The following is a 10,096-nucleotide window of genomic DNA, read 5'->3' on the forward strand; positions in this document are numbered from 1 at the left end:
GACAGGGAGAACGGGGCCAGGCTTCGCCCTCCCTGTCACTGCCGCTCTTAAAAAAAGCCCCAAGACAGACCTAAAATGGCCACTGGCTCACCTTTCCACCTCCTCCTCCTCCTCCTCCTCCTTCTCCTTCTTGGCGCTCTTGGGTAGCCCCGCCCCCGCTCCTCTTCCCGCGCTGTTCTGCCATTGGGCGGACAAGCGCGCGCTGCCACTGGCCCAGGCATGCTGCCGGGGAGGAGGAGGGCGGTGCATTTGGGGAGGAGGAGGGCGGTGCGTTTGGGGAAGAGGCCTTCGCGCGTGTCACCCCAAACGGCCACGCGTGCCAGCAATGACACGCGTGTCATAGGTTCGCCATCACTGGACTAGAGTGTTAGACTTGAAGGTCCATGAGGCCTCTTCCAGCTCTGTCATTTTATGATTCTCTGTATTCAATTTCCTCAGCTGAGTGATTTTAACAACATGCCAAAGCAGTGTTGTATTTTTGAGGCGATGTTCCTCCTTACATGCCTGTCCTTGAATATACATTGTAATTACTTAGAAGGAATAAGATTATTAGTTTTGCTATACAATAGCTTAGGACACTACCTATTTAAATCACAAGCTCACTGTAATGCCAGTCCTAAACTATGGCATCTTATTTCCTTGTATCTGGCATATGATTCTTACATGTGATCTAGAATCATAGAATCATAGAATCATAGAATCTTAGAGTTGGAAGAGACCACTAGGGCCATCCAGTCCAACCCCCTGCCATGCAGGAAATCCAAATCAAAGCATCCCTGACAGATGGCCATCCAGCCTCTGTTTAAAGACCTCCAAGGAAGGAGACTCTATCACCTTCCGAGGGAGTGCATTCCACTGTCGAACAGCCCTTACTGTCAGGAAGTTCCTCCTAATGTTGAGGTGGAATCTCTTTTCCTGTAGCTTGCATCCATTGTTCCGGGTCCTGTTCTCTGGAGCAGCAGAAAACAAGCTTGCTCCCTCCTCAATATGACATCCTTTCAAATATTTAAACAGGGCTATCATATCACCTCTTAACCTTCTTTTCTCCAGGCTAAACATCCCCAGCTCCCTAAGTCGTTCCTCATAGGGCATGGTTTCGAGACCCTTCACCATTGTTGTCGCCCTCCTTTGGACACGCTCCAGTTTCTCAATGTCCTTTCTGAATTGTGGTGCCCAGAACTGGACACAATATTCTAGGTGGGGCCTGACCAAAGCAGAATACAGTGGCACTATTACTTCTCTTGATCTAGACACTATACTTTTATTGATGCAGCCTAAAATTGCATTGGCCTTTTTAGCTGCCGCATCACACTGTTGACTCATGTTCAACTTGTGGTCTACTTGGACTCCTAGATCCCTTTCACACGTAGTTTCATTCAGCCAGGTGTCACCCATCCTATATCTGTGCATTTTATTTTTCCGCCCTAAGTGCAATACCTTACATTTCTCTGTGTTGAATTTCATTTTGTTAGCTTTGGCCCAGCTTTCTAGTCTATTCAGGTCATTTTGAATCTTGATCCTGTCCTCTGGGGTATTAGCTATTCCCCCTAATTTGGTGTCATCTGCAAATTTGATAAGTATGCTCCCAATTCTGTCATCCAGGTCATTGATAAAGATGTTGAATAGCACTGGGCCCAGGACAGAGCCCTGTGGGACCCCACTGGTCACTTCTCTCCAGGATGAAAAGGAGCCATTGTTGAGCACCCTTTGGGTTCGGCCAGTCAACCAATTACAGATCCATTTAACAGTTCCTTTGTCTAGCCCACATTTTACAAGCTTGTTTGCAAGAATGTCATGGGAAACCTTGTCAAAGGCCTTACTGAAATCAAGATATACTATATCCACAGCATTCCCTTCATCTACCAAGCTGGTAATTTTGTCAAAGAAAGAGATTAGATTTGTCTGGCATGACTTGTTTCTCTGAAACCCATGTTGACTTTTTGTGATTATGGCATTGCCTTCTAGATGTTCACAAACTCTCTGTTTAATGAGAGGTATCTCTCTGTCCCAGGCCCTTCAAGAACATGGCTGTGTCTATTGATATGCTCCTTTAAAAACAACAACTAAGCACTTCTCTTGAGAAAAAAAGTGGTGGCTTCACCAGTTCAGTGTATTACACCCCTAGAATTCCAATCCCATGAACAAATATTAATTTCAGTGAATTCTAGGAAACAACATTGTACAGCATAACATTCCTTCATGTTCAACCCCATTTGAAATAGGATCTAGCCACTGACAACCTATGAATTATACATGGTTCCTTGCAGTGTCACACTATACCATACTAGAGGAACCAATTTAGTAAACACATTTGTGAGACATCGTTGATTGAGAAGGTGGGAAAAGTAAAGCTGTCTGGTCTATAAGAAAAATGACAAAAAACCACAGACAATAACATTTTGGATTCAATCAAATATATCTACGCTATGTTTTCCAATTCTTTGTCAGAGTTTGGTATCCATCTGTTAATTGTATCCCTTACAGATATACACAATTAACTTCTGGATTTTTTTTTATAGCTGTTATGAAACATTCTATTGCCAGATAGCTATCAGCACACAAAAGCTTTGGGAAAGATATGACTGGATATCATTTGTTATTGTTGTTAACTGCCCTCAAGTCAACCCTGACTCATAACAGGCCCGTGGATGAAACATCTTCAAGACTCCCTATCTTCCTTGGCTCTGCTTATGTCCTGTAAATTCATGCCCACAAGCTCCTTAATAGGGTCTATCCATCTTGAATGCAATCTTCCTCTTTCTACATCACTTCACCTTTCCTAACATCATTGTCTTTTCTAGTGAGTCATTCCTTCTCATGATGTGACCTCATGACAACCTCAACTTTATTATCTTGCCTTCCGGGGAGATTTCAGGCTTAATCTGTTCTAGGACCCACTCGTCTCCAGCACCACATCTCAAATGAATTGATTTTCCTCCTATCCATTTCCCTCACTGTCCAGCTCTCACATCCATACATGGTAATAGAGACAACAATGGCTTGTACGATTCAAACTTTCATGCTCAGTTGTATATCTTTACATTTTAAAGGGTATAGACATCATGTCCTCCAGTATTTCACAGAGGAAAACTGGGGCATGTGGTCAAGCAACATCACAGTATGATCAAGATGTCAAAAGTTATTCATGAGGATGTACACACCAGCTAAAAGAGGCCCCAGGAGTTTGCTTTATTTTTGGCATGATCCCCACTTCTCTTCTTTCCCATGCTGTGTTAACTGAGTGCAAATTACTTTTGCACTTTGAACTCAACTGGCAATAACTGAAGTACACCAAAGACCAAGGGATAAAGTGGAAGAAAAAGAAACTGGGTCATTTTAAAAGTAGCTTTAAAAGCAGGACAGCAGACGATTAATTAGAACTGTCTCTTCCAAATTGGGGCTGTTGAGGTTATGAATAACCTGTTAGGGCTTTTGGAATTGTGTACCACGAGCAAAGGAAACTATTTGTTGCCTATCCCCAAATCTAAAAGTGTCTTGGGCCAGCCCTACCCCTCACCCTGTCCCTATACCTGTGGATATTTCAAAAATAGTTAAGGCTGCAATTCTATTCAGATTTTTCAGGGCTGGGGGAAAGCTACTACATGTCTGGAAACTATGCTGTATTAGGAGTGGCTTAGGGAACTGGTGTGTTTAGCTTGCGGAAGAGAAGGTTAAGAGGTGACATGATTGCCCTGTTTAAGACAGTAAGAGTTGTTCGACAATGGCACATACTGTCCGGGAGAATGGTGGAGTCTGTTTCTTTGGAGGTTTGTAAACAGAGAGTGGATGGTCATTGGTCAGAAGTGCTTTGACTGTGTACTCCTGCATGGCAGGGGGTTGGGCTGGATGGCCCTTGTGATCTCTTCCAGCTCTATGATTCTATGATTCCAGAGGTGGGCACCTTGACCACCATTTAGTGCAAAGATAGCCCTATACACTGAATGGGAAAGGAGATGTATCCTATACACTGAATGGGAAAGGAGATGTATTAGTTCTTAGACTTCCACAGCTGAGTTTCTTTTCTGGCCAGATGTGTATTCTTCTATTTTTATGGCAGAGGAGCAGCCATGTAACTCTGTCTCTGTCTACTCTGTAATACATGTGACAATGGAAAACAGAATTAAGATTAAACCTTGGGCTATATCTGCCATAAGGCATAGTGAGGCTACTGTGTTAGGAAACAGATACTGGCTTCCTAAATCCTGGCTGTTTTCTCCTTTGCTTTGATTGTGTATTCCTGCATGGCAGGAGGCAGTGGCGTCACCAGTCTTGGTGACACCCAGTGAGTGTGAGGGGCTGCAGGGTGGAGCAGGGGTGGCCTGCCTCGACCTCCCCCTGCCTTGCTCACCAGTCACCCTAATGCTGTCTCACCTTCCTTCCTGGGGAGGGAGCCAAGTTGAAGATGAAGCCACAAGGGGCATGCTCACCCATCCACTGCACTTGCCACCAATTCAGATCCCTCCCTGGGGAGAGAGCTGGGCTGACAATGAATCCATGAGGGATGCGCTTGGCCCTCTGCTGCAGTGCAAGGAGGGCACCCTTGGGTGTCACCCCTCCTCCTCGGGGGGGGGGGGGTCACCTGGTGCAATCTGCACTCCCTGCATTCACCCAGTGATACCACTGGCAGGGGATTGGACTGGATGGCCCTTTTGGTCTCTTTCAGTTCTGAGTCTATGGCCCTTTCCAGAAGAGCACCCTAGTACGTACTATGTACGTACTAGGGTTGCCTGGGGGAGTCTCTTTCAGATGCCCCCAACCCTAGTACGTACACAGTATGTACAAAATCGTGGTGCCCATTTTACATGGGCGCCGCCATTAGGACGTTATGACTGTGCCACCTCCAAACGGAGCGGCGCGGATGTGACAACCTGGCGCCGCGGAAGGGCACCTGTGGTGCCTTTCCGCAGCACCAGAAGGAGCTCCGAAATGGAGCTCCTTCCATCATTTGTGTCGCTGGCGCAGCCCTTACACGGCTGCGCCAGCAACACAAAGGAGAAAGAGGACAAGTGGCCCCTTTCTCTTTTTCCCCGCCGCTGTCGGGGTGTCCTTGGGGCATGAAGCCCCAAGGACACCCCTTTTCAGGCCGCGGGAAGCATGTCGTTGTTGCATGCCTCAAATCATTTCCACCTTATGACAACCCTAAGGCGAACCTATCATGGGGTTTTCTTGGCAGGTTTCTTCAGAGGGTGTTTTCTATTGCCATCCTCTGAAGCTGAGAGAGTGTGACTTGCCTAAGGTTACCCAGTGGGCTTCCATGGCCCAGTGGCAAGTCAAACCTGGTCTTAAACCACTACTCTGTGCTGGCTCTCAATGGTTCTATTGCAGGTCACCAAATCATGCAACCATTTAGTGGCCCAGTGTTACAGTTTAAAAAAAAAGTTTAAAAAAAAACGGATATAAAGTAAAATGGCCAAGTTCTGCACTTTTCTGGGGCTATTTGTAAGCAGAGTGGGAAGCAGCTTAAATTAGGACCAGGTTTAACTCTTTGTCTCCCAGCCATGGTCCTACTGAGCCACTCTATTCCATGCTCTCAGCATGACTGTGAGTCTTAAGGTGGGGGCCTATGTCGTTGTTGTTAGCCTGTTAATGTCAAAGGACATTTTCCCTAATAGTCATAGCTGGATAGAGGTAGATTTTCGTTCAGTCTATGTTTAGAGAGGAAAGGGTAAACCACTTCTCCCTGCAAATTGTAATGAATCTGTCCATGACTGCTATTCATTTAAAAAAAAAAACCTGATGTGTTTTCTAATGAGACATTTGGCATTATGTCTAATTTGGCCCTCAGCCTTCATCGTATTGCATTGTGAAGAAGTCTGTAATATGCTTTTCTCTCCCTGAGGAACCTGCCTTCTATCTTGTGTGGCCAAGTGAACAACACTGTTTTATCAAGGCATGTCAGAAGCATATGAAGCTAGATAGTTAATCAATAGGTGGACAATACTAATTGCCTGAAGGTACCATAGCTATAATGCAAATAGAATTGGTTAAAAAAAAAAGCAAAGCCCAAACAAAAGCCTTTCTGTGGTCCACTGATTCATGGGCTGCCTGTCATTTCAGCTCCATACTGTTCTAAATTGGCTCCTTTAGGCACAGGTCACACTGTGGTATCAATTACTGCCTACTACCTGAAAAATTTAATTTCATGCCCTACAGTGGGTCTTGCTTTCTTTTCCACAGTGACTGGCAACTGCTTGGTAATGAGAATAGCCTTGTCTTTTTCTTTTCTTTTTTCTTTACTCTCAAAAGCATGAAAGCTAGAGGCTCTCTATATACTAGCATTGGCTTGCTAGTGTCAGTATAGACTCTGGAGGCACTCAAGGCTTTCCATTAACCCCCCCCCCCCGCCTCAAATTTTCAAAATACTTGCCCAGGGTGGTAAAGGTATTTAAGAGACTACATTGTGGCTTGCCACTGGCTGACATAACCACCAAGGTGCCTCTTAAAATTAATATTTCTCAGGATGTATTTTGTGGGAGTTGCTTGCAGAAGGAAAAACAAAATGGAAGTGACTGGGCATCTAGATGGCTTCACTTGGATTGCAGTACGAGCCTGGCCTCGCTTATCCTCTAGGTTAGCTGTAATGTGCTACAGGTGGGGCTGCTTTTGAAGACTTCAGTTAGTAATTTTAGGAGCTTCATTCTTCACTAACATGTGCTGGTGCCAGGATTATATTACACCCATGCTATGCCTACTCCTTGGTTCCCAGGCTGTTTTACGGTTTAAATCAAAGGGATGATTTTGACCTCTAAGGGTCTTTATGTTTGTGGTGCTTGAAAGATTACCTACTTCCATGGCCAGCTATTAACATTTTGTAGCTAGAGGTAGAGGATAGAGTGGCTTCTTTCTCACATCCAGAGGAAAAGTGAAGTCTGAAGTGAAATTTGACTCTTATTATTACAGCACTGCCAATAGGACAGCAACCAAGCAAGCCACAGTCCTGAGTCTGCAAGACTGAGCAGAGCACTTGATGACTTTGGTGTCTTGGAGCTGTTTCAATCATCAGTCTATTCTATGTAAAAGTCAACTTGACAGCAAGTAATGACACTTCTACTGAACATGACAATGGTAAGCAAGCAAACATCCCTATGTTGTCTCTGACACTTTCACTATACCCATAGGTGCTGCTGCCATTCTCTTACCTTTCTCTGTTTTTTAAATGGATTGTAACTAAGACATGGCCTGAGTTAATTTTTCCCCTTCTCCCTCTTGATACTTTATGGCTTTCATGTTCTGTCCTTCACAGTGTAAAAATTAAGGGAAGGAAGTATCATATTATTGATGGAATCCAGTCTTTCTTTGTTGTTGTAGTTGCATGCCTTCAAGTCGTTTCTGACTTACGGCGACCCTAAGGCAAACCTGTCACAAGGTTTTATTGGCAAGATTCATCCAGAGGAGGTTTGCCTTTGCCTATCACTGAGGCTGAGAGAGTGTTACATGCCCAAGCTTACCCAGTGGGTTTCCATGGTTGAGTGGAGATTTAAATCCTGGTCTCTCAGGCCCATTATAAACGGGCATAAAAGTACGGATTGGGTCCGTACTAGGGTTAGGAAGGGGCGTCACTTCTTGACGCCCCTAACCCTAGTACAGACCGAGTCCGTACAAAATGGCGGCGCCCTATGCACACGGGCGCTGCCATGACTACGTCACGACCGCGCCACCTCTGAACGGGGCGGCGCGGTTGTGACATAGTGGGGGCGCATGAGGGCGCCTAGGGTGCCCTTTCTGTGGCCCTGGAAGGAGCTCCGTTTTGGAGCTTCTTCCAGCTTTGCGTCGCTGGGCGCAGCCTTTACATGGCTGTGATAGCGACGCAGAGGAGAAAGGGGCCAAGCGGCCCCTTTCTCCTCCTCCCCGCCACTGCCGGGTATCCTTGGGGCTTGAAGCCTCAAGGACACCCCTTTCCAGGCCGCGGGGAAGCGGCCTTTTGCAGCTTCCCCGCGACCTGGAAAGCGGCGGATTGGGGCCTCGGAGGCTGCCATTGTGGCAGTTGAGGCCCCGATCCGGCGGGGAAAGGGCTGGTTACAGGCCGCCCCAAATGGGCGGTCTGTAACGTGCCTCAGAGTCCTAGGTCAATGCTTAAACCACTACACCACACTGGCTCTCACTACTGCTACTACCAATGATAATTGTAGGCTGCCCCGGATAGGCTACAAATAGTTTTAGAAATAAGTATAAATGAGACTGTCCATTCAGAAAGAAGATTGAAAAGTTGCAATTATATTTTTGTACATATGTCTGCAGAGAATTTCTGCATGTATCCCAGGAATCTTTTTGCTTTTTAATCATTTGCCAGTAGGGCCTAAATATTACAAAGGCATCAGATCATGGCTGATCTTAGATAAGCAGGTTCATCCCTGGTTAATATTAGGATGGGTGACCACCAATGAATACCAGGTGGTGTGGGCTTGCAAAACCATCTTTGAGTATTCTTTGTTTAAGAAACCCCTATGAAATCCATGGGGTCTCCATACGTCAACAGACAACTTGAAGGCACATTGTTGTTGTTGTGTGCTTTCAAGTTGTTTCTGACTTATGATGAGGTTTTCTTGGCAAGAGTTGTTCAGAGGGGTTTGCTTTTTCCTTACACACACACACAATCATTTGCCATGGCATGATAAACAGAAAACTAGGAGTTCCAGGTAAGAAACACTCTTAGGGATCTTGTATCTTTAGTTGATGTGCTGATGTGGGAATCCCAGTGGGAAGATCTTGTGTGGCAAGCAACACCTGCTGAATCCCTTCCCAGCTATTATAGGCACAGGAGCCTTGCCATTTTGTTCACCCAGCAACCCTAAATGAACTGCTAAGGGAGCTGAGCTTTTTCAGGATGCTCTACTTTAATTTTTGCAGCTGAGCCCTTGCTAGCTTTCCCTTTATTGCCAGTCATATATCTTAAAACAATCTAGCTGGGTTGGAAGCTGAACTCTTCAAATAAAGATAATGTAGAAGAAAAGATGCTAGCTTCAAGGAGGTATATTTGCTGTAATTACAACACCATCTTACAAATATTGCTAGAGATCTAGACCAATGTTGAACCAGCTATTTTCCTCATTCTCATGGATTTAACTTGTAAAAGAAATGGTTTCACATTTCTACAAGAATACATCAGAAATATGAAGTCTTTTGTGGTCTGATAGTTTCAAGCAAACATTTTTTTAAAAAAAATTATAGAGCTGATTGGAAAGTACATTTAAAAGCTCCAGTGTCCTAATCAGATAAGCATTTAGGGACTTACATAGTTGTAGCATAGCATGTGTGTGGTTCATTTGAAGTTAACTGGGAAGCATCTTTAAAATGATGCACATGCTTGTGTGTTATATCAAAGTCTTAGGGCTGGCACAAAGGAAAAACAAATCTCCTTTTTACAGTTTCCCATCCTACTCTTCCACAACAAAATTAGTAAAGTATTCAGCACACTTGTTTTCATAGATAGTTCCCTGCACATTTTGTAAGACTGTCTTTTCCAACACTAACTATATTCTGGAAGACCAAATTATTCTGTGTTAGGGATTGAATTACTTGCTAGTGAACTAGCACTGGTGTGATTTTTGATGTCAGATTTAATACCTCTGGCATGCCAAAATGAAAATAACCTGCAGAAAGCAATTTCAATTTTCACTATATAGAGTTGTTGGCCTTTTTTTCAGAAGTTTTAAATCCTTGTTATTCATTTGGACCAGTTAGTGCTTTCCATCCTTTTTTACTGCACGTTTAACAAAGCTTTAGCAGAGAAACACACACATTGATTCAACAAGAAATGTAAGACCTTGCATTCACCATAATAAAAAAAACAGGAAGATCAGGTAGGTAATGGATTCAGTTTCAAATCAGTTATTTTATTCAGTATATCCTTATTATTCATAATAATTCTGGATTTCATTTTTCTACTTCTTAGAAAACAATCAGGCTTATGGAAAGTACGGGTAATATGGGGAATGTTCATAATTTTCTAAAATAAGTAAGATGGTCAATTTGTTGTATCTTCAAGTCACTTCTGAATTAATGTGACCCAAGATGAGCCAATGGTTCATTCCTCAAAGGGAATTTGCTTTTGAGTCCCTTTGTGGTTGATGGCGTATGACTTGCCTGAGGTCACCCA

The sequence above is a fragment of the Sceloporus occidentalis genome, unplaced genomic scaffold, assembly GCF_023333645.1.
Source record: "Sceloporus occidentalis isolate IW3139 unplaced genomic scaffold, rSceOcc1.0.p SCAF_1, whole genome shotgun sequence".
NCBI classification, from domain to species: Eukaryota; Metazoa; Chordata; class Lepidosauria; order Squamata; family Phrynosomatidae; genus Sceloporus; species Sceloporus occidentalis.